Here is a 25,010-nt window from a genome sequence, read left to right as displayed (position 1 = left end):
GGTCTGGGTATTGTTGAGGTATTTCAGTGTATTGTTGGTCTGGGTATTGTTGAGGTATTTCAGTGTATTGTTGTGTATTGTTGGTTTAGGTATTGTTGAGGTATTTGAATGTATTGTTAGTCTGGGTATTGTTGAGATATTTCAGAGTATTGTTGAGGTATTTCAGTGAATTGTTGGGCTGGGTATTGTTGAGGTATTTCAGTATATTGTTGGTCTGGGTATTGTTCAGGTATTTAAGTGAATTGTTGGGCTGGGTATTGTTGAGGTATTTCAGTGTATTGTTGGTCTGGGTATTGTTGAGGTATTTCAGTGTATTTTTGGGCTTGGTATTGTTGAGGTATTTCAGTATATTGTTGGGTTGGGTATTGTGGTGGTATTCCAGTGAATTGTTGGTTTAGGTATTGTTGAGATATTTCAGTGTATTGTTGTTCTGGGTATTGTTGAGGTATTTCAGTGTATTGTTGGGTTTGGTATTGTTGAGGTATTTCAGTGTTTTGTGGGACTTGGTATGGTTGAGGTATTCAGTGTATTGTTGGGTTGGGTTACTTGGAGGTATTTCAGTGTATTGTTGGGTTGGGTTTTGTGGTGGTATTTCAGTGTATTGTTGGGCTTGGTATTGTTTTGGTATTCCAGTGTATTGTTGATCTGGGTATTGTTGAGGTATTTCAGTGAATTGTTGGTCTGGGTATTGTTGAGGTATTTCAGTATATTGTTGGGCTTGGTATTGTGGTGGTATTCCAGTGTATTGTTGTTCTGGGTATTGTGGATGTATTCCAGTGAATTGTTGGTTTAGGTATTGTTGATATATTTCAGTGTATTGTTCTTCTGGGTATTGTTGAGGTATTTGAGTGTATTATTAGGCCGGGTATTGTTGAGGTATTTGAGTGTATTGTTGGTCTGGGTATTGATGAGGTATTTCAGTGTATTTCAGTGTATTGTTGAAGTGTGTATTGTTGAGATATTTCAGTGTATTGTTGGTTTGGGTATTGTTGAGGATATTTCAGTATATTGTTGGGTTGGGTATTGTGGAGGTATTTCAGTGTATTGTTGGTCTGGGTATTGTTGAGGTATTTCAGTGTATTGTTGGGCCAGGGATTATGTAGGTATTTCAGTGTATTGTTGGTTTGGGTATTGTTGAGGTATTTCAGTGTATTGTTTGGTTGGGTTTTGTGGTGGTATTTCAGTGTATTGTTGGGTTGGGTATCGTGGAGGTATTTCAGTGTATTGTTGGTCTGGGTATTGTTGAGGTATTTCAGTGTATTGTTGGGCTGGGTATTGTGGTGGTATTTCAGTGTATTGTTGGTCTGGGTATTGTTGAGGTATTTCAGTTTATTGTTTGGTTGGGTATTGTGGAGGTATTTCAGTGTATTGTTGATCTGGGTATTGTTGAGGTATTTCAGTGTATTGTTGGTCTGGGTATTGTTGAGGTATTTCAGTGTATTGTTGGGTTGGGTATTGTTGAGGTATTTCAGTGTATTGTTGGGTTGGGTATTGTTGAGGTATTTCAGTGTATTGTTGGGTTGGGTATTGTTGAGGTATTTCAGTATATTGTTGGGTTGGGTTGTTGTGGTGTATTTCAGTGTATTGTTGGGTCTGGGTATTGTTGAGGTATTTCAGTGTATTGTTGGTCTGGGTATTGTTGAGGTATTTCAGTGTATTGTTGGTCTGGGTATTGTTGAGGTATTTCAGTGTATTGTTGGGTTGGGTATTGTTGAGGTATTTCAGTGTATTGTTGGGTTGGGTATTGTGGTGGTATTTCAGTGTATTGTTGATCTGGGTATTGTTGAGGTATTTCAGTGTATTGTTGGTTTGGGTATTGTTGAGGATATTTCAGTATATTGTTGGGTTGGGTATTGTTGAGGTATTTCAGTGTATTGTTGATCTGGGTATTGTTGAGGTATTTCAGTGTATTGTTGGGCTGGGTATTGTTGAGGTATTTCAGTATATTGTTGGGTTGGGTATTGTTGAGGTATTTCAGTATATTGTTGGGCTGGGTATTGTTGAGGTATTTCAGTGTATTGTTGATATTTCAGAGTTTGATTGGGTATTGTTGAGGTATTTCAGTGTTTTGTTGGGTTGGGTATTGTTGAGGTATTTCAGTGTATTGTTGGGTTGGGTATTGTTGAGGTATTTCAGTATATTGTTGGGTTGGGTATTGTTGAGGTATTTCAGTGTATTGTTGTTCTGGGTATTGTTGAGGTATTTCAGTGTATTGTTGGTCTGGGTATTGTTGAGGTATTTCAGTATATTGTTGGGTTGGGTATTGTTGAGGTATTTCAGTGTTTTGTTGGGTTGGGTATCGGTGAGATATGACAGTTTTTTTTACCATTCTTTCCTATACAATGCCTCCGACCATTCATTGCTCCCTCAACACTGAGCCTGCCATCAGTGGTGTTATATCTGTTGAAAGCAGTGTTGACTGAGAAGACATCTACTTGTGTTGCAGGCCGACTCAGCACTGCCAGCTCCTCCACACAGAAGGAATATGCCTTTGAGGTGAGTTTGCACAATGGTGGAGCAACTATATTTATGCTCTAAGGTCACCTCAGTTAACTTTCTGACAATTCACTGATTTACAGGCAAAGGTCAACTCTGGCTTCCTGTCTGTGTCCCTACATCCATTGGTGGGACAGGAGACAGTCAGACAGAAGTTTATTTCAGAAATAGGCCGTTACATCCATGTGTTGTGACCTTGATATTACAACCCTGTGTTGTGACCCTGACATGACATCCATGTGTTTTGACCTTGACATTACATCCATGTGTTGTGACCTTGACATTACATCCATCTGTTGTAACCCTGACATTACATCCATGTGTTGTGACCTTGACATTTCATCCATGTGTTGTGACCTTGACATTACATCTACGTGTTGTGACCTTGACATTACATCTATGTGTTGTGACCTTGACATTACATCTCTGTGTTGTAACCCTGACATTACATCCATGTGTTGTGACCCTGACATTAAATCCCTGTGTTGTGACCTTGACATTAAATCCCTGTGTTGTGACCCTGACATTACATCCATGTGTTTTGACCTTGACATTACATCTCTGTGTTGTGACCTTGATATTACATCCATGTGTTGTGACCTTGACATTACATCCCTGTGTTGTGACCCTGACATAACATCCATGTGTTGTGACCTTGACATTACATCCATGTGTTGTGACCTTGACATTACATCCATGTGTTGTGACCTTGACATTACATCCATGTGTTGTGACCTTGATATTACATCCATGTGTTTTGACCTTGACATTACATCCATGTGTTGTGACCTTGACATTACATCCATGCGTTGTGACCTTGACATTACATCCATGTGTTGTGACCTTGATATTACATCCATGTGTTGTGACCCTGACATTACATCCATGTGTTCTGACCTTGACATTACATCCATGTGTTGTGACCCTGACATTAAATCCATGTGTTGTGACCTTGACGTTACATCCATGTGTTGTGACCTTGACATTACATCTCTGTGTTGTGACCCTGACATTACATCCATGTGTTGTGACCTTGACATTACATCCTTGTGTTGTGACCTTGACATTACATCTATGTGTTGTGACCTTGACATTACATCCATGTGTTGTGACCTTGACATTACATCCCTGTGTTCTGACCTTGACATTACATCCATGTGTTGTGACCTTGATATTACATCCATGTGTTGTGACCTTGACATTACATCCATGTGTTGTGACCTTGACATTACATCCCTGTGTTGTGACCCTGACATTACATCCCTGTGTTCTGACCTTGACATTACATCCATGTGTTGTGACCTTGACATTACATCCATGTGTTGTGACCTTGACATTACATCTCTGTGTTGTAACCTTGACGTTATATCCCTGTGTTGTGACCCTGATATTACATCTTGATCATGTGACCGACGTTACATTCCTTTGATGTGATCCCAATATCTGGACAAGTGTGACAAACATGCAAACAGATGCATGCACACACAAGTATGCACACACAAACACATACATACCTGAACTTACACATGCGCACACACAAACACACATATACATGTGTTCCAGACTGACCCGGTACCGCAACCATGGTGTAGTGGTCAGAGTGTCCGCCCAGGGAGCAGAAGGTCGTGGGTTTGATCCTGTGCTGCGTCATACCAAAATACATCAAAATATGGTACTTGTTGTTCCCTGCCTGGCGCCCGGCATTAATGGGTATAACAAGGACTGGTCGGCTCGGAGTCAGTATAAAGTGTCTGAGTGAGATATTCATGCTTAACTGCGGTATGGTATCTCAGTGAGCTAGCACTATAAAACTAGTACAAGCAGCCACACCTACACGCATGCACTTCGTCATAAATATTACTGAGTGCGGCGTAAAACTAAACTCGCTAACTCACTTTGTCATATGAGCAAAATATCCTTAAGTGCGACGTTAAATCCCATTTCACCTCACCCACCACCAGACTGAACCCCTCATCTTATCTTTTCAGATGGCATGCTCCAACATCCGATATGGAGTGGGCGTTACGGCAGAAGTTGGAATGGTAAGATGTAGACAGTTGTGTCCGAACAGTACGGCATATCTGTTGTTTGTTTAAGACAGTCAGATAACTGTCTTATGCTTTAATGTATTTGTACCTACCATAAAAATCCTTTTTGTCCATTTCCATGGCAGCAAGTTTTATTTTGCCTCTGTTCTTATTGTCGTTTTTGTCGAAAGAGTACAAGGTATTCTTTCATGAAACTGGGCACAAACAAAACCCATGTTGTCAACTGCAGCCTTTTGCTATTAGAGATTTAAAAAAATTGTATTTTGTCCTTTGACTTTGATATTGGTGTGTACCTGACATAGAAGTACAAAGTTACGAATCCCAATTCCATGTTATTGTTTTTATAGCTCAATAACTACTCTTGTATACGGACAGACAGATTAGACAGAAATTCTCTCATCAAGTTGGACTTGAAGTAATTGTCAGATGAATTGTTCTTTCAAATTTGTGGGGGTCAGGGGGGGATTTGTCATCTTCTGATGACCCTTGTTAGTACTTTTTTGGCACTGGGGTAGCCTGGTGGTTAAAGCGTCTGTCACACCAAAGACCCGGGTTCAAATCCCCACATGGGCACGATGTGTGAAGCCTATTTCTGGTGTCCGTGATATTGGTGGAATATTGCTAAAAGCGGCATAAAACCATACTCACTGTTAGTAATTTTCAGTGTTGATTAGTCACAAACAAAAGATGAGTGCTGCCAGTTGATTACATTGTCTATATACCAGCATGCAAATCAGTTTTGTGTGTTGAGAATCTGACTTGTCTTCCAGGATTGCAAGAACCTTGGTGCCCGCAGTGTGTGTGTCATGACGGACAGCAACCTGGTTGACCTGTCCCCAGTGAAGATGACCCTGGAGTCTCTCAACAGAGAGGGCATCCCCTACAAGGTGTATGACAAGTGCCGTGTTGAACCCACAGATGAGAGGTGAAACTTCAGTCCCTCTTAATCAGTTTACTGCCTTGAATATCCTGTCACTGACCGGGTGACTGATCCAGCTTATCTGAGGCCCTGAGTGTGGAGAGTTGGTGTGCCAGAAATCAAGGCTAATTTCTTATCATGCCCATACTCGTAGGTTTTGTGGAAAACATTTGGGACCAGCATCACTTCTTGCTCATGGAGCTGACACTCTCTCACTCACTCACTCACTCACTCACTCACTCACTCGCTGATCATTCTATCTTATGTATGTAAAACGTTCTATCCTGTGTACAGTTACCCGTTCTATCCTGTTTACAGTTACCCATTCTATCCTGTTTACAGTTACCCGTTCTATCCTGTGTACAGTTACCCGTTCTATCCTGTTAACAGTTACCCGTTCTATCCTGTTTACAGTTTCCCGTTCTATCCTGTTAACAATTACCCTTTCTATCCTGTTTCTACAATTAACCTTCTGCCATCTTCACAGTCAAACATTTGCATTGTTTCCAGTTTCAAAGATGCCATCAGGTTTGCGAAGGAGGGTGACTTTGACATGTACCTGGCGGTAGGGGGTGGGTCCGTCATGGACACATGCAAGGCTGCCAACCTGTACGCCACCAACCCCAGCGCTGACTTCCTCGACTACGTGAATGCACCGATCGGGAAAGGCCTGCCCGTCACACACACACTGAAACCATTGATAGCTGGTGAGTGGAAGAAGGTGTTCCATGTGTTGGCAGTGATGTTGTCTGTGGTTTTCTACTGTGGTGGAGCTAAAGACTCACTACAGGACTCATCACACAAATCATTTCGCTGCATCTCACCTAACGACATGACCTCATCTGATCTCACCAAGGTGATCCATAATGTTGCTCATGCTGTTAACCACCGGTTCATCTGAACCAGACTCATGTAAATGACATACAGGTTGTCATGACGATAGAGTTCAACAACTATTCCTCCATGTCCTATAACTCCTCACTCCCACACTCTCAATCACTCGCACTAGAGTTCACTCAACACTAACACAATCACAATGTCCTATCATTCTTGCCTCCCTTTCGCCATAACTCACTCAATGAATTCCTGGATAACAGTTTTTCTCACACTCAATTACTCATTGTTCAGCCACTCAATTACTTGTTCAGTCACTCATTTATTGTTTGCTCTCTCAATTACTTGTTCAGTGACTTAATTACTCATTGTTCACTCCCTCAATTACTCATTGTTCACTCTCTCCCAATTCCACATGGTCACAATGTGTTAAGCCCATTTCTGGTGTCCCCGTGCAGTTGCGTTGAATTATTCAGTCACTCAGTTACTCATTGTTCAGTCACTCAGTTACTCATTGTTCAGTCACTCAGTTACTCATTGTTCACTCACAATTACTCATCAGTTTACTCATTGTTCAGTCACTCAGTTACTCATTGTTCAGTCACTCAGTTACTCATTGTTCAGTCACTCAGTTACTCATTGTTCAGTCACTCAGTTACTCATTGTTCACTCATCAGTCACTCAGTTACTCATTGTTCAGTCACTCAGTTACTCATTGTTCAGTCACTCAGTTACTCATTGTTCAGTCACTCAGTTACTCATTGTTCAGTCACTCTCAGTTACTCATTGTTCAGTCACTCAGTTACTCATTGTTCAGTCACTCAGTTACTCATTGTTCAGTCACTTACTCAGTTACTCATTGTTCAGTCACTCAGTTACTCATTGTTCAGTCACTCAGTTACTCATTGTTCAGTCACTCAGTTACTCATTGTTCAGTCACTCAGTTACTCATTGTTCAGTCACTCAGTTACTCATTGTTCAGTCACTCAGTTACTCATTGTTCAGTCACTCAGTTACTCATTGTTCAGTCACTCAGTTACTCATTGTTCAGTCACTCAGTTACTCATTGTTCAGTCACTCAGTTACTCATTGTTCAGTCACTCAGTTACTCATTGTTCAGTCACTCAGTTACTCATTGTTCAGTCACTCAGTTACTCATTGTTCAGTCACTCAGTTACTCATTGTTCAGTCACTAGTTACTCATTGTTCAGTCACTCAGTTACTCATTGTTCAGTCACTCAGTTACTCATTGTTCAGTCACTCAGTTACTCATTGTTCAGTCACTCAGTTACTCATTGTTCAGTCACTCAGTTACTCATTGTTCAGTCACTCAGTTACTCATTGTTCAGTCACTCAGTTACTCATTGTTCAGTCACTCAGTTACTCATTGTTCAGTCACTCAGTTACTCATTACTTACTCATTGTTCAGTCACTCAGTTACTCATTGTTCAGTCACTCAGTTACTCATCATTCAGTCACTCAGTTACTCATTGTTCACTCAGTTACTCATTGTTCACTCACTCAGTTACTCATTGTTCAGTCACTCAGTTACTCATTGTTCAGTCACTCAGTTACTCATTGTTCAGTCACTCAGTTACTCATTGTTCAGTCACTCAGTTACTCATTCACTCATTGTTCAGTCACTCAGTTACTCATTGTTCAGTCACTCAGTTACTCATTGTTCAGTCACTCAGTTACTCATTGTTCAGTCACTCAGTTACTCATTGTTCAGTCACTCAGTTACTCATTGTTCAGTCACTCAGTTACTCATTGTTCAGTCACTCAGTTACTCATTGTTCAGTCACTCAGTTACTCATTGTTCAGTCACTCAGTTACTCATTGTTCAGTCACTCAGTTACTCATTGTTCAGTCACTCAGTTACTCATTGTTCAGTCACTCAGTTACTCATTGTTCAGTCACTCAGTTACTCATTGTTCAGTCACTCAGTTACTCATTGTTCAGTCACTCAGTTACTCATTGTTCACTCCCTCAGTTACTCATTGTTCAGTTACTCATTGTTCAGTCACTCAGTTACTCATTGTTCAGTCACTCAGTTACTCATTGTTCAGTCCCTCAGTTACTCATTGTTCAGTCCCTCAGTTACTCATTGTTCAGTCACTCAATTACTCATTGTTCAGTCACTCATTTGTTCAGTCACTCAGTTACTCATTGTTCAGTCACTCACTTAGTTACTCATTGTTCAGTCACTCAGTTACTCATTGTTCAGTCACTCAGTTACTCATTGTTCAGTCACCAGTTACTCATTGTTCAGTCACTCAGTTACTCATTGTTCAGTCACTCAGTTACTCATTGTTCAGTCACTCAGTTACTCATTGTTCAGTCACTCAGTTACTCATTGTTCAGTCACTCAGTTACTCATTGTTCAGTCACTCAGTTACTCATTGTTCAGTCACTCAGTTACTCATTGTTCAGTCACTCAGTTACTCATTGTTCAGTCACTCAGTTACTCATTGTTCAGTCACTCAGTTACTCATTGTTCAGTCACTCAGTTACTCATTGTTCAGTCACTCAGTTACTCATTGTTCAGTCCTCAGTTACTTACTCATTGTTCAGTCACTCAGTTACTCATTGTTCAGTCACTCAGTTACTCATTCAGTCACCTCAGTTCACTCAGTTACTCATTGTTCAGTCACTCTCAGTTACTCATTGTTCAGTCACTCAGTTACTCATTGTTCAGTCACTCAGTTACTCATTGTTCAGTCAGTTACTCATTGTTACTCATTGTTCAGTCACTCAGTTACTCATTGTTCAGTCACTCAGTTACTCATTGTTCAGTCACTCAGTTACTCATTGTTCAGTCACTCAGTTACTCATTGTTCAGTCACTCAGTTACTCATTGTTCAGTCACTCAGTTACTCATTGTTCAGTCACTCAGTTACTCATTGTTCAGTCACTCAGTTACTCATTTTCAGTCACTCAGTTACTCATTGTTCAGTCACTCAGTTACTCATTGTTCAGTCACTCAGTTACTCATTGTTCAGTCACTCAGTTACTCATTGTTCAGTCACTCAGTTACTCATTGTTCAGTCACTCAGTTACTCATTGTTCAGTCACTCAGTTACTCATTGTTCAGTCACTCAGTTACTCATTGTTCAGTCACTCAGTTACTCATTGTTCAGTCACTCAGTTACTCATTGTTCAGTCACTCAGTTACTCATTGTTCAGTCACTCAGTTACTCATTGTTCAGTCCCTCAGTTACTCATTGTTCACTCCCTCAGTTACTCATTGTTCACTCAGTTACTTACTCATTGTTCAGTCACTCAGTTACTCATTGTTCACTCATTGTTCAGTCACTCAGTTACTCATTGTTCAGTCACTCAGTTACTCATTGTTCAGTCATTGTTCAGTCACTCAGTTACTCATTGTTCAGTCAGTTACTCATTGTTCAGTCAGTTACTCATTGTTCAGTTACTCATTGTTCAGTCACTCAGTTACTCATTGTTCATTGTTCAGTCACTCATTGTTCAGTCACTCAGTTACTCATTGTTCAGTCACTCAGTTACTCATTGTTCAGTCACTCAGTTACTCATTGTTCAGTCACTCAGTTACTCATTGTTCAGTCACTCAGTTACTCATTGTTCAGTCCTCTCAGTACTCATTGTTCACTCATTGTTCAGTCACTCAGTTACTCATTGTTCAGTCACTCAGTTACTCATTGTTCAGTCACTCAGTTACTCATTGTTCAGTCACTCAGTTACTCATTGTTCAGTCACTCAGTTACTCATTGTTCAGTCACTCAGTTACTCATTTGTTCAGTCTGACTGTTCAGTTACTCATTGTTCAGTCAGTTCCACTCAGTTACTCATTGTGAGTCACTCAGTTACTTTTTGTTCAGTCACTCACTTACTTACATTGGACCCGTCAAGGTCCGGGTTACTCATTGATCTTCAGTCACTCATGCTTGTCATTGTTCAGGCAACTAAGAAGCATATGTGTGGTCAGGCTCAGTTACTCATTGTTCATGTCATCAGGTTCCCAATTGTGCAGATCTCATGCTCATGATGTTGATTACTGGATTTTCTGTGTTTGATTTCCTGGAGCTGAAAGCTAAGACAGGTCTGTCATTCCTCTTTTACTAGTTTCATCAAAGTAGTCTGGAAAATGGTGTAATATGTTGGCCAAAACTTTAGAACTCCAGAATATATTTATAAAATTACATCAAATAAATGAAAACTGTAAAAGACGCTCAAGTAAATTGTTTGAAGTGTATGAAACCAATCAATTGTCAAGGGGGGCAAATGTTCATTCACCATTTCATTTGCACTTGGCTAGTCATTCATTTCCAGTTACACCCCAGTGTTGTGTTTGTCAAACAGGTATATCCTGTGCTGTGCTTGTCACACAGGTATATCCCTGTGTTGTTCTTGTCATACAGCTTTACCTGTATGTTGTGTTTGTCATACAGGTATATCCCTGTGTTGTGCTTGTTATACAGGTATATCCCTGTGCTGTGCTTGTCACACAGGTATATCCCTGTGTTGTGTTTGTCATACAGGTATATCCCTGTGTTGTGCTTGTCATACAGGTATATCCCTGTGCTGTGCTTGTCACACAGGTATATCCTGGTGTTGTGTTTGTCATACAGGTATATCCCTGTGTTGTGTTTATCATACAGGTATATCCCTGTGTTGTGTTTGTCATACAGGTATATATTTGTGTTATGTTTGTCATACAGGTATATATCTGTGTTGTGTTTGTCATACAGGTATATCCCTGTGTTGTGTTTGTCATACAGGTATATATCTGTGTTGTGTTTGTCATACAGGCATTTCCCAGCGTGCACTGCGCCCGACTCTTGGCATCGTGGATCCTCTTCATCTGAACACCTGTCCTGAGCGTGTGATGGCCTACAGTGGCATCGATGTCTTGTGGTTAGTCACATGATCTTACTGTTGCGTGTTACTGTGGTCTTGCTGTTGTGTGTTGCTGTGGTCTTGTTGTTGTGTGTTACTGTGGTCTTGTTGTGTGTTACTGTGGTCTTGCTGTTGTGTTACTGTGGTCTTGCTGTTGCATGTTACTGTGGTCTTGCTGTTGCATGTTACTGTGGTCTTGCTGTTGTGTGTTGCTGTGATCTTGCTGTTGTGTGTTGCTGTGGTCTTGCTGTTGTGTGTTACTGTGATCTTGCTGTTGTGTGTTACTGTGGTCTTGCTGTTGTGTGTTACTGTGGTCTTGCTGTTGTGTGTTACTGTGATCTTGCTGTTGTGTGTTGCTGTGGTCTTGCTGTTGTGTGTTACTGTTAAGTGTTGTGTGTTACTGTTAAGTTGCTGTTGTGTGTTACTGTGGTCTTGCTGTTGTGTGTTACTGTGGTCTCGCTGCTGTGTGTTACTGTTAAGTTGCTGTTGTGAGTTACTGTGGTCTGGCTGTTGTGTGTTGCTGTGGTCTTGTGTTGTGTGTTACTGTGGTCTTGCTGTTGTGTGTTACTGTGGTCTTGCTGTTGTGTTACTGTGGTCTTGCTGTTGCATGTTACTGTGGTCTTGCTGTTGTGTGTTACTGTGATCTTGCTGTTGTGTGTTGCTGTGGTCTTGCTGTTGTGTGTTACTGTGATCTTGCTGTTGCATGTTACTGTGGTCTCCCTGCTGTGTGTTACTGTTAAGTTGGTGTTGTGTGTTACTGTGGTCTGGCTGCATGTGTGTTTGTGTGTTACTGTGGTCTTGCTGTTGTGTGTTACTGTTATGTGTTACTGTTGTGTGTTACTGTTAAGTCTGCTGCTGTGTGTTACTGTTACTGTGGTCTTGCTGTTGTGTGTTACTATGGTCTTGCTGCTGTGTGTTACTGTTAAGTTGCTGTTGTGTGTTACTGTGGTCTTGCTGCTGTGTGTTACTGTGGTCTTGCTGTTGTATGTTACTGTGGTCTTACTGTTGTGTGTTACTGTAAAGTTGTTGCTATATGTAATGGTGAAGTGTTGACTGTTACTGTGAAGTTACTGTTGACTGTTACTGTTAAGTAACTGTTGTCTGTTACTGTGAAGTTACTGTTGACTGTTACTGTGGAAGTTACTGTTGACTGTTACTGTGGAGTTGTTATCCCCAACGCCGCTTTTGACTATTAAAAATGGACTCCGAAGTTGCTGTTGACTGTTACGTCCGTTACTGTCCGCGACTTGTCTTTTCCGACAGAACTCTAAAACCGTTACTGTTGACTTCTTCACTGTGGAGTTGGCACATACATGGATCTGGTGGTGTGCTGGGGTAGTTTTGGAATTCTGGATTAAATATTTTGGCGCTTTCCATGGCAACAAGTTTGACTTTGACTGAAATTAGTGGTAGTGTCCTTTCTCGGATCAGAACTCTAAAACCGTTCAATATGTCTTCACCAAACTTGGCACATAGATAGATCTGGTGGTGTACTGGTGCCTTTTGGTAGTTTTGGAATTCTGCATCAAATATTTTTGGTGTTTCCATGGCAACAAGTTCGACTTAAACTGAAATTGGTGGTAGTGCTCTTTTCCGGTGCAGAACTCTAAAACCGTTCAATATTTCTTCACCAAACTTGGCACATAGATAGATCTGGTGGTGTACTGGTGCCTTTTGGTAGTTTTGGAATTCTGAATAAAATATTTTTGTCATTTCCATGGCAACAAGTTCGACTTAAACTGAAATTGGTGGTAGTGCTCTTTTCCGGAGCAGAACTCTAATACCGTTCAATATTTCTTCACCAAACTTGGCACATAGATTGATCTGGTGGTGTACTGGTGCCTTTTGGTAGTTTTGGATTTCTGAATAAAATATTTTGTCATTTCCATGGCAACAAGTTTGACTTAAACTGAAATTGGTGATAGTGCTCCTTTCTGGAGCAGAACTTTAAAAACCTTTCAATACTCTCCTTCCACTTTTCTATATACACACCTAAATATTTGACATAATCATAACTCGTACACATAATCATGAAGAGTATTTTGCCATTGCGGGGGATATTGATGACTTTGTCTTCTTGTTGCTATATGTAATGGTGAAGTTACTGTTGACTGTTACTGTGAAGTTACTGTTGACTGTTACTGTGAAGTTACTGTTGACTGTTACTGTGAAGTTTCTGTTGACTGTTACTGTGAAGTTACTGTTCTGTGTTACTGTGAAGTTACTGTTGACTGTTACTGTGAAGTTACTGTTGACTGTTACTGTGAAGTTACTGTTGACTGTTACTGTGAAGTTACTGTTGACTGTTACTGTGAAGTTGCTGTTCTGTGTTACTGTGGAGTTACTGTTGACTGTTACTGTGAAGTTGCTGTTCTGTGTTACTGTGAAGTTACTGTTGACTGTTACTGTGAAGTTGCTGTTCTGTGTTACTGTGAAGTTACTGTTGACTGTTACTGTGAAGTTACTGTTGACTGTTACTGTGAAGTTACTGTGAAGTTGCTGTTCTGTGTTACTGTGAAGTTACTGTGAAGCTGTTACTGTTACTGTGAAGTTGCTGTTCTGTGTTACTGTGAAGTTACTGTTGACTGTTACTGTGAAGTTGCTGTTCTGTGATACTGTGAAGTTACTGTTGACTGTTACTGTGAAGTTGCTGTTCTGTGTTACTGTGAAGTTACTGTTGACTGTTACTGTGAAGTTACTGTTGACTGTTACTATCGAGTTGTTGCTATATGTAATGGTGAAGTTGCTGTAATGTGAGATGAAGTAACTGTTGACAGCCATGCCCTGGAGTGCTACACAACTATGAGTTACACAGACAGAGATCGCCCCAGCAACCCCCTACTGCGCCCTGCCTACCAAGGGTTTAACCCAATCAGTGACATCTGGGCACAGCATGCACTCCGCATGACAGCCAAATATATCAAGAGGTGGGTTATGTGCTATTTTCTTCTCTCAGGGATTAAGGTGTGGCTAGATTTGTCAGCACCCTAACCAAGGTGGTAATGCTGCATCATGCTGATGAATCTATATCCAAGTTAAGAGCTGATCTGCAGCCCTGTTACATCCACTCATACATCTCCCTATCAAATGCATTCAAAGAGGAAAAGATTTTGGCCAATTGCTGGCCAGGGCACACCATGGCAGCTGCTGAAGGTGACTATTGATCATTCTTGCACAGTGTCATCCTGAAAGACAAACAGTCGACCTACGTGGCTTACATTGAGATGATGTTCCATTATTACTCTCCAGTGACCTTTACTTGCACCTGCATATGGGCTTGACTCAGTCAAACATTGGCTTGGCTCAGTCAAACATTGGCTTGACTCAGTCAAACATTGGCTTGACTCAGTCAAACATTGGCTTGGCTCAGTCAAACATTGGCTTGACTCAGTCAAACATTGGTTTGGCTCAGTCAAACATTGGTTTGGCTCAGTCAAACATTGGCTTGACTTTGGTTTGTACAAAGCCCTGTATCCCTATGCCTATAAATGAGTAGTGTTGGGAATTGAATGAAATCTCACAATTGATGATTGCTTTATTACCAACAAACAATCATTGAAAAAATTGGTTAGCGTCATTTTTCAGATTTTCCTATCCAGGTTGTTATTGCAGATATGTATAACATGATGCAACTTTCTACTTTAAAGTGATGACTAATATATCATGAACATAAACTTCCTGGAGCCTTCAAGAAATATTCAGTCATGACTTTTCAGTTAGTGAAGTGAGTTTTCTAAGAATTAAACAAATTTTCAGGCCCTGACAACTTCGAAGATATGTTCCATCGTCAAGTGGTTCGATCCCCGACTGCGTCATACCAAAACACGTTAAAATATGGTACTTGTTGGTCCCTGCCTGGTGCTCGGCATTAATGGGTACAAGGACTGGTCGGCTCGGAGTCAGTATAATGTGTCTGAGTGGGGTATTCATGCTTCACTGCGGCATGGTATCTCAGTGGGCTAGCACTATAAAACAAGCTTTAGCCTAGGCTAGTACAAGCTGCCGCACATACACATACACACGCATGGCCATGCTCTCATGGAGATAACTGCTTGTACACCACTTCCAGTTGTCTGATGCATGACTCTAGTAGCCAGAGGAACTTTACAGCAGTTAGATTCATCATTTAAGCTAGATTTAGAAACTTCTGGTTCCTCCCCAATGAATCCTGCATCACTCCTGCCACTGACCTGGGGTTCCCTGGACACTGGCAATCGTCAACAGTTCTGGTTTGTTGGTTCCTGTTCCATAATGACAGGCAGTGAAACATTGAAGTCACTGCCACACTCAAACACTATACATTACAGACGCTGCATCATAGTTCACAAACAAACATAAATGACATGAAGAACAGCACAGCTGTATGATAAGCAGAATCAATACAATTGGCAGAAATAATTGTCTGCAGAGATGAATCAACCATCCTTAGGTTATAGGCACATTATGGCACTATTGTATGCAGTCCATGCACACTGTGGGTTGTGTTGTAGTTTTACAGACTTACATTCTTGCATTAACTTTGTATTTACATTTATCTTTCATGATCCTCTGCGTTTTTTAAGAGTATAGTTTGATATAGTTGGTGTTAGGTTATAGCTTATGTATTGTCTTATAGCTTATGTATTGTTTGACATTGTATGATAGTTTGACAATAGCTGATGTATGATAATAATAGCTTATACAATATGTGAATATTGTGATATGGGATAATTGCTTATACAATATGTGATATGGGATAATTGCTTATACAATATGATATGGGATAATAATAGCTTATACAATATGTGATATGGGATAATTGCTTATATACAATATGTGATATGGATAATATGTGATATGGGATAATTGCTTATACAATATGTGATATGGGATAATAGCTTATACAATATGTGATATGTAATAAAGATACAATGTGGATAATAATTGCTTATACAATATGTGATATGGGATAATAGCTTATACAATATGTGATATGGGATAATGGCTTATACAATATGTAATATGGGATAATAGCTTATACAATATGTGATATGGGATAATTGCTTATACAATATGTGATATGGGATAATTGCTTATACAATATGTGATATGGGATAATTGCTTATACAATATGTGATATGGGATAATGGCTTATACAATATGTGATATGGGATAATAGCTTATACAATATGTGATATGGGATAATGGCTTATACAATATGTGATATGGGATAATTGTTTGATATTGTTTGTTGTTATGTGGTGGTGTGCGGTCCTGTGCATAGAGCTCAGGTCGCAAATCAGTTGAAGTTAAGCAATGTTGGGCACAGAGAGTCCTTGGATGGGGGACCGTGTTTGGCAGTTTGGCTCCTGTGAGTTTCTAGGACTTCAGTCCTGCCCCACAGCGAAGCACATGTGATACATGTGGATTAACCTTAGGCAAGTGAGTTTGTCCAAAATTGCCTCTTTTCACCCAGCAGAAAATGGGTACCCGATGGGATGTCATGTGACTATAACCTTCCAGCACCTCACAGGCAGCCTGGGTTATCTGAGTTAATATTGAACTGTCTATGCTATGAGCATGCTGTCGGTGTGGATTTACTGCAATATAAATGGACTAATTATCATTATTATTATTAATTCTGCTTGTCAGAGCTGTATACGACCGTGGTGACGAAGAGGCGCGGTCTTCCATGCATCTTGCCAGTTCCTATGCTGGAATTGGCTTTGGCAATGGAGGAGTGCATCTGTGGTAAGTTGGAGAGTTCACTAACTATATTAACATGCAATCTGTGTCTATCTAACTGCAATCTGTGACACATGTCTACCTAGGTTCAATCTGTCACACATGTCTACCTTGGTTCAATCTGTGACAAATGTCTACCTAGCTGCAATCTGTGACACATGTCTACCTGGCTGCAATCTGTGACACATGACTATCTAGGAGCAATCTATGACACATGTCTACCTAGCTGCAATCTGTGACACATGTCTACCTAGGTTCAATCTGTGACACATGTCTACCTAGGTTCAATCTGTGACACATGTCTACCTAGGTTCAATCTGTGACACATGTCTACCTAGGCGCAATCTATGACACATGTCTACCTAGCTACAATCTGTGACACATGTCTACCTAGGTTCAATGTGTGACACATGTCTACCTAGGTTCAATCTGTGACACATGTCTACCTAGGTTCAATCTGTGACACATGTCTACCTAGGTTCAATCTGTGACACATGTCTACCTAGGTTCAATCTGTGACACATCTGTAACTAATTTGTTTGGCTTGTGTTGCAGCCATGGCATGTGCTATCCGATCTCCAGCCAGGGGAAGAAGTTTAAGTCCAAGGACTACAGCCAGGACTATGCTCTCATTGTAAGTGATGCTAGTATGATCTGTTTGTAGGTTGTGTGCCATGCTCTGATTATAGGTGATACTGCTATTCTTTGTTTGTATGTGAAACTACTATGCTCCTTTGTAACAAACTTTGAACAATATTGTTTTTGTGTTGGACTTCGTTTGACTTGATGTTTTGACTTGAGTTTCTCTTTGTCAGCCCCATGGTCTTTCAGTCACCATCACGGCACCTGCTGTGTTTGAGTTTTCGGCTCCAGCATGCCCCGACCGGCACATCAAGGCTGCCGAATGTCTGGGTGAGCTCAATGTTATACTTTTATATCATTCCTTAATGATTAAACTGGAGAAACGTCTGTTGAAGATAAAGGTGCATATTGCCAGCTCAATAAACATGTTATTTAAATCTTAATATATAAACTATATAATGGTGTCAGTATAGTTCCCTATACACGGGAGATCTAAATGTAACATGATGTAGTAGGTGTAGTTCTTTTATATCTGTGATGTAGGTGTTGATGTAGTCTGTGATGTAGGTGTTGATGTTGTAGTCTGTGATGTAGGTGTTGATGTTGTAGTCTGTGATGTAGGTGTTGATGTAGTCTGTGATGTAGGTGTTGATGTAGTCAGTGATGTAGGTGTTGATGTTGTAGTCTGTGATGTAGACGTTGATGTTGTAGTCCGTGATGTAGGTGTTGATGTAGTCTGTGATGTAGGTGTTGATGTAGTCTGTGATGTAGGTGTTGATGTAGTCTGTGATGTAGGTGTTGATGTTGTCCGGGATGTAGGTGTTGATGTTGTCCGTAATGTAGTCTGTGATGTAGGTGTTGATGTAGTCTGTGATGTAGGTGTTGATGTAGTCTGGGATGTAGGTGTTGATGTAGTCTGGGATGTAGGTGTTGATGTAGTCTGGGATGTAGGTGTTGATGTTGTAGTCTGTGATGTAGGTGTTGATATAGTCTGTGATGTAGGTGTTGATGTAGTCTGTGATGTAGGTATTGATGTTGTAGTCTGTGATGTAGGTGTTGATGTTGTAGTATGTGATGTAGGTGTTGATATAGTCTGTGATGTAGGTGTTGATGTAGTCTGGGATGTAGGTGTTGATGTTGTCTGGGATGTAGGTGTTGATGTTGTAGTCTGTGATGTAGGTGTTGATATAGTCTGTGATGTAGGTGTTGATGTAGTCTGTGATGTAGGTGTTGATGTAGTCTGTGATGTAGGTGTTGATGTAGTATGTGATGAAGGTGTTGATATAGTCTGTGATGAAGGTGTTGATGTTGTCTGTGATGTAGGTGTTGATGTTGTAGTATGTGATGTAGGTGTTGATATAGTCTGTGATGTAGGTGTTGATGTTGTCTGTGATGTAGGTGTTGATGTAGTCTGTGATGTAGGTGTTGATGTTGTAGTCTTTGATGTAGGTGTGGATATAGTCTGTGATGTAGGTGTTGATGTTCTAGTCTGTGATGTAGGTGTTGATGTAGTCTGTGATGTAGGTGTTGATGTTGTCTGTGATGTAGGTGTTGATGTAGTCTGTGATGTAGGTGTTGATGTAGTCTGTGATGTAGGTGTTGATGTTGTAGTATGTGATGTATCTGGGATGTAGGTGTTGATGTTGTAGTCTGTGATGTAGGTGTTGATGTTGTCTGTGATGTATGTGTTGATGTTGTAGTCTTTGATGTAGGTGTGGATATAGTCTGTGATGTAGGTGTTGATGTTCTAGTCTGTGATATATGTGTTGATGTTGTAGTCTGTGATGTAGGTGTTGATGTAGTCTGTGATGAAGGTGTTGATGTCTGTGATATGGGTGTTGATGTTGTCTGTGATGAAGGTGTTGATGTCTGTGATATAGATGTTGATGTTGTAGTCTGTGATGTAGGTGTTGATGTTGTAGTCTGTGATGTAGGTGTTGATGTTGTCTGTGATGTATGTGTTGATGTTGTAGTCTTTGATGTAGGTGTGGATATAGTCAGTGATGTAGGTGTTGATGTTGTAGTCTGTGATATAGGTGTTGATGTTGTCTGTGATGTAGGTGTTGATGTTGTAGTCTGTGATGTAGGTGTTGATGTTGTAGTCTTTGATGAAGGTGTTGATGTTGTAGTCAGTGATATTGTAGTCATTGGTGTTTCAAATGTGGACGTTGTAGTCTGTGATGTTGTGTGTATTGATGTTGTAGTCTGCAGTTGGGGTGTTGATGTTGTCGTCTGTGATGTTATGGCCTGTGATGTTGTAGGTGTTGATGTACGCAATGTTAAGCGTGGGGATGCTGGACGGGTGCTGTCAGACAGATTGAGGGAAATAATGGATGACTTGGAAACCCCAAACGGACTCACAGATCTTGGTTTCCAGTCTCAGGATGTTCCGAGCCTTGTAAAGGGCACCATGCCACAGGTAGATACATATACGCTGTCAGGGCACCATGCCACAAGTAGATACATATACACAGTCAGGGCACCATGCCACAAGTAAATACATATACACAGTCAGGGCACCATGCCACAGGTAGATACATATACACAGTCAGGGCACCATGCCACAGGTAGATACATATACACAGTCAGGGCACCATACCACAGGTAGATACATATACACAGTCAAGGCACCATGCCACTGGTAGATACATATACACAGTCAGGGCACCATAGATACATATACACCACAGGTAGATACATATACATACAGTCAAGGCACCATGCCACTGGTAGATACATATACACAGTCAGGGCACCATAGATACATATACACAGTCAAGGCACCATGCCACTGGTAGATACATATACACAGTCAGGGCACCATACCACAGGTAGATACATATACACAGTCAGGGCACCATGCCACTGGTAGTTATTCCAGGGCACCATACCACAGGTACATAGAAATACACAGTTCAAGGCACCTTGTAGCAGGGTACATTGAAAATAATAGAAGAGTGCTCAGCCAATCAGAAAATGACATTTTACACAGGCAAGGCACAAAAGGTGGAGATACATATACTTTGATGCAAGTGACCTTTCTATGACCACTGGTATGGGTGGCATATGGTTTGGGACCCTCATCGATTTGGTAGATACATCAACTCTTGGTAGTTGGTTCATCTGGCAGCATGGTACATAGCAAATGTTCCCGCTTGTAAGCAGGGTACATTGAAATAATAGAAGAGTGCTCAGCCAATCAGAAAATGACATTTATGTGTATGTTTTGATGCATGACCTTTCTAGCACTGAGTAACATCAACTGTTGTGCCCTGGCAAGACCCCCAGACTAAATCATTTTGTATGTTTCATGTTTCAGCACCGAGTAACAAAGCTTTGCCCAAGACCCTTTCAAGAGGAGGACATCGCAACACTGTTGGAGAAATCAATGAGAGTGTTCTAGTTGTTGCTCAGTGCTTATATTCACACTGTAACCAGTCAGGACAAACCAGTGGAATGAGAAATAACATTACACAGATCGATATCCTAGCTCAACAACGGACATTAAGATTTTGACCACTTGACCAGTGAACTTGGCTCAATCTGACATTTCATGTCAACTTATAAACCTCCAGTGACATCACTCTATTGTCTCGCCAGGTTCTCCTTTACCGAGTAAACCTCATCAGACAGTTTCAAGGGCATTCTCTAAGAAATCCCAGGTATTTTCTACAGAATTGCCTGCATTCCGGGGATTGAATAATTGTTATTTTGATAACTTCATCTTGCTTTTAATGAATACGATCGTAAAATATGAAGACTTCAAATATATTGTGCCAATGCCTGGGTTCGAACCTGCAATCATCGCTTACCAGCTTGGCGGTTTTATCCACTAGGCTATGAAGGATCGCTGTAAAGAATGAGATTGTTTGGAAGTATGAACCATGTGTTCCTCACAAGACGGGTATTGCGGGCAGTGCGTGTGCAGAACACACGTATTGTGTGTGCAAGGCAAGGTATCGGCTGCTTGTTGCGTCCCAGGTGATTTCAACAGTAAATACCAAATATTATAATTATATCTAAAGTATATCTTCGGTCGGTTCATATGTTGGATCAAAACCTATCGTCCCTCCCCAATTTCCTTCTGCCATGGGCTCACTATTTCCAATAAAACTGGTCAGTTTTGATCCTTTACTTACAAGCCTCCAGGGATGTCACTCTATTGTCTCACCTGCTTCCCCTTTTACCGAGTAAAGTTCTTCAGGCAGATTTTCGGGCATTCTCCAAGAAATCCCAGGGATTTTCTACAGAATTGCCTGCATCCCAAGGATTTTCTACACAACATCACAGCGCAGGGGATTTACTGATGGCTGGTTTCAAACTTTTGTGTGATTTGATTCAAGTCATTGAGGCCACCACAACTATATGAAGTGATGGGTGTGATACCTTATCTCTACAGTTTTGAAACGTAGAAAACAAAGTAAGAATGATTTTTAAAATCATTCATTAAAGTAATTAATCTGTTTGCACCGTCCCTTCAATAATGTTCTCAACTACACTCTATGGCAGTTGTTACAGACTTGCCCAATAGACTTCCTATTTATCCAAGCAATATTTTACATGACTGGTTGGCCTTGTAGGTGACGGTCAAACAGTATGAAATAGCTGTTAAAAAGGCTTATGTACCCAAGATTTTGATTAAATTTTATCTTGATCGTGTCACCTTTTTGGTGACCTCAGTATATGTCATCGTGTTATAAACTACCCTTTCTGTGTGTGGATGGGGTGTGTGTGTAGAGTGTGTGTTTGTTCTGAGAACTGGAACAGCTGGAGGGTAAGCATCAGTTGTGGTAAAGCTCTGCCGCCTCCTCCATATGCTGCTGCTTGAACTTACAGTGTCATATACTATGTCCTCATATACTGTTGACTTGTTGATTTTTGAATGATTTTTATTAACTAATTTCATAAAATGATTTCATATAAACAAGAAATGGATATTTATTTGTCTTTTGTCAATGTGTCAGGATTGCTATCCAATCTTGTAGTGGCTTTAGAGGCCCCCACCCATATCCTCCTCCTTTGATTTGGAGAATGTCCTTCCTCTATAATCCTCCATCCTCCACTATAATCCTCCACCTTCCACTATAATACTCCACTATAGTCCTCCGACGATTTCCACGATAATCCTCCTTCCACCAGATGACGCCTCTTTTTAATCCTCGATGACCGACGCCGACGCCGATAACGATCGACGATCGACTATAATCGATCCAATGATCCACGATTATAACGACGATCCAACTATAATCCTCCACCTTCCACTATGTAATCCTCCATTATAACTCTCATCCTTCCACCAGCAATCCCTCCACCTTTCCACCATAATCCAAGTATCGACGATAACTCCTTCCACTATAACCCCTTTCCACAATAATCCTCCACCTTCCACTATAATCCTCCCACCCCTCAACTATAATCCTCCACCTTTTCACTATAATGCTCCACCTTCCACCATAATCCTCCTCCTTCAATTATAATCCTCCACCTTTCCACCATAATCCTCCCTCCCTTCCACTATAGTCCCTCCACCTTCCACACAATCTCCCACCTTCCACTATAATCCTCAACCTCCACCATGCAATCCTCCACTCCTTCCACTATAACCTCCCTCCTTCCACTATAACTCCCACCTTCCACCAAAAACCTCCTCCTTCTAAACCATGTCCCCACCTTCCACCATAATCCTCTCCACCTTCCACTATAATCCTCCACCTTCCACAACTCTCCACCTTCCACTATAATCTCCTCCTTCCACTCCGCAGTCCTCCCACCTTCCACACAATCTCCACATTCCACTATATAATCCTCCACCTTCCACTATAATCCTCCTCCTTTCCATCCATAACTTCCAGAGATCCTTTAGGGACTTCCCTATTATCCGACGATCTTTATTCCACCTTTTCACGCCGACGATCCTCCTTCGACGCCTATAATCCCTATTTCGCCGATATAATGCCGACGACCGACGTCGACGCCGATGATGCCGATGACGATGATCGATTTCGATCGATGATCGATGATTCGATGACGATGACGACGCCGATTGATCTCGATGATGATTCGATTCGATCGATGATCTTCGACGCCGATGATTCGACCGACGAATCGAGACGCCGATGACGCCGATGAATATCGACGCCGATGATCGATGATCGACGATGATCGACGCCGATGATCGACCGACGAATCGACGCCGATGACGCCGATGATCTATGGATGCCGATGACGCCGATGAAACGACGCCGACGATCGACGCCGATGATCGACGATTTAATCTATGACGCCGACGACGCCGATGAATTCACCGATGACGCCGACGAAACCGACGCCGACGACGCCGACGCCGACGACGACGCCGAGACGACGCCGACGATCGACGACGACGCCGACGATTCGACGATCGACGATCTTCGACGCCGACGACTTCGACATCCACGACGACTTTCCCACTATAATCTTCGACTCCTCCTTCCGACTATAATCCTCTCCTTCCACTATAGTCCTTACCATAATCCTTTCCACTATAATCCTCCACATTCCAGTATAATCCTCCACATTCCACTATAGTCCTCCACCTTTCACTATAATCCTCCTCCTTCCACTATAATCCTCCTCCTTCCACTATAATCCTCCATCTTCCACTATAATCCACACAATCCTCACCTTTCCACTCTTATCCTCCACCTTCCACTCATAATCCTCCCATCCTTCCACTATAGTCCCACCTTCCACTATAATCCTCCCACCTTCCACTCATGCAATCCTCCGACGACGACTCCGACCAGGACGACGCCGACGTCACTTCCACTCTTTCCACTATAATCCTCCTCCACTCAAAAATCCTCCACCTTCCACTATAATCCTCCTCTTCCACTATAGTCCTCCACCTTCCACTATAATCCTCCCTCCTCCACCTTCCACTATAATCCTCCACCTTCCACAACTCTCCACCTTCCACTATTATCCTCCACCTTCCATTCACTTCATTTTAATTTCAGATGATCTTTTTCTGCCGACGTTTTTCTACATCTTGATGCCGAGTCGACGATGAGATTCTTCCACAATTTTCAATCCTGATGACACGATGACATTCGTGATTACGCCGATGACGCCGACGACTCCGATGCATATTTCTATCGAGGACTCCGACGCCGATGGATGACGATGACCTTCGACGCGATTCTTCGACGACTATAATCATTTCGCCGACGATCTTCCATCTTCGCAGAGATCCGACCGACCTTCGACGCCGACTAGATCCGACGACGATCCTCGACGATCCCACTAATTTATCCTCCTCCGATCCGACAATAACGACCATCCTTCCATCCTCCACAATCCAGATCCTCGGTCCTTCCACCATCATCCTCCACCTTTCCACCATAATCCTTCCACCATAATCCTCAATCTTCCACTTCATCTCCACTCCACATTCCACCTCCACACCATCCACCTTCCAGCATAATCCTGAACATTCCACCATAATCCTCCCTCCTTCCACTCATAATCCTCCTTCTTACACTATAATCCTC

At 41.5% G+C, this 25,010-nt stretch overlaps 1 protein-coding gene and 1 long non-coding RNA gene across 2 annotated transcripts in view; one reads left to right on the top strand and one right to left on the bottom strand.

Annotated features, from left to right (window-relative positions):
- Positions 1 to 25,010, top strand: part of LOC124288959 (hydroxyacid-oxoacid transhydrogenase, mitochondrial-like) — an 89,605-nt gene that overhangs the window by 10,555 nt on the left and 54,040 nt on the right. The gene's annotated exons all lie outside the window — the stretch shown is intronic.
- Positions 4,797 to 24,569, bottom strand: LOC124288961. Its single transcript, XR_006901553.1, has 3 exons — positions 24,560 to 24,569; positions 11,859 to 11,864; positions 4,797 to 4,937 (listed from the first exon to the last, which is right to left on the bottom strand). It is a non-coding gene; the product is annotated as an uncharacterized LOC124288961 (long non-coding RNA).

The sequence above is a fragment of the Haliotis rubra genome, unplaced genomic scaffold (genome assembly GCF_003918875.1).
Source record: "Haliotis rubra isolate DU_JTF1 unplaced genomic scaffold, ASM391887v1 Scf43, whole genome shotgun sequence".
Classification (NCBI taxonomy): Eukaryota; Metazoa; Mollusca; class Gastropoda; order Lepetellida; family Haliotidae; genus Haliotis; species Haliotis rubra.
Note: the sequence above shows the minus strand (reverse complement) of the source record. Positions and strands in the feature narration are given on the sequence as shown.